Source organism: Triticum urartu, chromosome 1 (assembly GCF_003073215.2).
Source record: "Triticum urartu cultivar G1812 chromosome 1, Tu2.1, whole genome shotgun sequence".
Classification (NCBI taxonomy): domain Eukaryota; kingdom Viridiplantae; phylum Streptophyta; class Magnoliopsida; order Poales; family Poaceae; genus Triticum; species Triticum urartu.
The window spans coordinates 352,911,827-352,914,494 of NC_053022.1; positions in this window are offsets into that span (position 1 = coordinate 352,911,827).

Here is a 2,668-nt window from a genome sequence, read left to right on the forward strand (position 1 = left end):
AGAGAAAAGAAGATGGTAGGAGAAAGAATATATTCTCAAACTCATAAAAAATGAGTCTAATCCAAGAAAATAGGAGTGGGCATGGATGCAAGGTTTAGATTCAAACACATTGGAATTAAATTCAAATGGGTGAATAGGAAGTGGAGGTTTGGAAGGTCCAAAAATGTTCGGTTTTTAGAGGAACCTCGATAAAAGAGATACAGAATTGTGGACAAGATGTGAAGGTCAAACTCGAAGTGGAAATAGGCATGAGGATTATTTTTGCACGTGTGTTATGGTGAATATCAAATTAAAGAAATATTGAATATAGCTCCCTACTATCGGGAGGATAGGTTATAAAGAGAAACCACCAAGTGAGTTCCCTCGATTTAAATGGATCGAAGATCCACACAATTTATTTAGTTGAGTTAAGAAAAGAAATGACATGATGGCATGATGACATGATGCAATGCACATGATGCAATGATGAATGCAAAGAACCAAACAAATCACACGACGAAACCCGGAATCATGGAAGGCATCTGAAGCTCCGGTCTTGGGGCGTCACAACACTCCACCACTACAAGAGGATCTCGTCCTGAGATCTAGGATGGCACCGGGGAAAACAAAAGAGAAAGAGAAGAGGTAAAACTAAGTTGCTTCTTTGACAAACGAGTGAAACCACGAGCCTTGAGAGGTTGAACAAATTGAAAGAAAGAATGCAACGAGAATGAGCGAAGTTGAAAGCACCCCTTTCGAAAAAAACAAGGAAGAACAAAATTCGGGCAGCACTCCGGTTGAGAAGGGATGCAAGACTTGATAAGGCGAAAAGAACTTGAGCAAAAAGGGCACAACACTCCAGTTAAATGGATAGGCATGAAAAAAACATGATCTTTGAAAAAACGAGATGATGGGTGAAAAGAACAACATCGCAAGGCCTCCGGAACAGAAGTAAGAATGGAATGGAATGAACGACGAGAAACAAGATCTTGGGGGAGCACGCTTACAACAAATGCTAGAACGGAGTTGTTGGAAAACCAACAACGAAAAGAATAATCTTGATATGGTCTTATGAAATACATCTCAACTTATGAGGTGACAACCTGCCACTCATGGGAAAAAGAATTGGATTGATAAGAACAAGGAGACGAGAAGCTATCTCACCGGGAGGATAAATGAAGAACTTGGATCATTGATAAACACCATAAGAGCGACAATCCTTAAAGGAAAGCTTTAGGTGAAATATAACCCAAGATAATTCCAATGAAGAAAATGATGGATTTAAAATATCTCATCCTTGACAACATGTGAATCATGAAACATGAACTCAAATTATCAAGAATGGCATAATACCACCTCCAATAATATGATAGAAAGAATGCACTCTGGATTACAATATGAAGAAAGCTTGAGTTTCTTAGAAAAGAATCTTGATGAACACTTCAAGAAGAAATTAAATCCTTGATGAACCATCATGTAGAACCTTCCCGAAGAACTCCGTTAAACAAAAGAGTGCTCAAACGGAAGGCAAGAGAAGATGGAAACACAAGGTGAAGACTTGCAATGATTTAAATGAATCTCCGTGGTGATGTAATTGCGAGAGCTAGGAACTCCGGGAAAAGAAAAGATAAAGCATCTCGAACCCAGAATGTGATATGATGCACCTCCGGAATAAGGAATTAATACTTGGATGAAACAAGAATAAGAATTACATTATGCTTATCCTTCACCAATTAAATTGATGGCAATCAATGGATTTGGCATACTACTTATTCTCGTTGAAAGGATTAAGATAGATATAGCGCAAACTTGAGAAGGTCTTCAACGAACCACCGGTAGAATTTGAAAAGCACGAATGCATAGATATGATACACGAAGGAAGAAAAACTCTTGAACGAATCACCGTAAGAATTGAAGATGAATGAAGTAAAGATAAAGAAACACCGGGAAGAATTAGCAAATGAACGAAGATGCTTGAGTGAATTTAGATCCATGAGAACGAAGAGATTACGCGCTGATTAGAGAATCCTTGATTTAAGCACCGGTATGATTTGGAGAATGATTGTTGAAAGCTGAGAATGAATACTTCTGAGGTGATGGCCTTCGGAGAATCAAACTGAAAAGACTCCTGAATTACTCCGGATGGGTGAGAAAGAATTCTGACAAACGAAAACAATTATGAGAGGATGGCAACAATCTCGAGTGATGAATCTTGAAGAGAATGGAGCAAGGTTGAAAGAAGAATCTTCTTCGGTCTTCCAAACTGAGAATGCCGACGAGAAGTACCATCATGACTTGTTGAGGCACTCCGGAATGAAGAATGGAAAGGTTGATCCAACGATGAAAAAGAATTTGAAAGGTCTTGGGGATAAACATAAGACTGATGATAATTCATTCTTATGTCAAACTTCGAAATGAAATTTGAGGATAGCTCCGAGAAAATTAGAAGAGTCAGGTAAGATCCTGGGAAAAGACCTGTGGGTTAGGGGCCACTCAAAAGAAACACTGTAGAACAATTTAAAAGAGAGAATGCATCGGTTGAATTAAATGGCTAGAATGAGATAACAACCTCGAGATATCTTGAACGAATTAGGAATGAAAATACGAATCTTCTGAGATATCTTCAGCACTCAGGAATAAAAGAATAGCGAGAAGTGAATTATTATGAGGTGCACCGGTATGAGAAGGT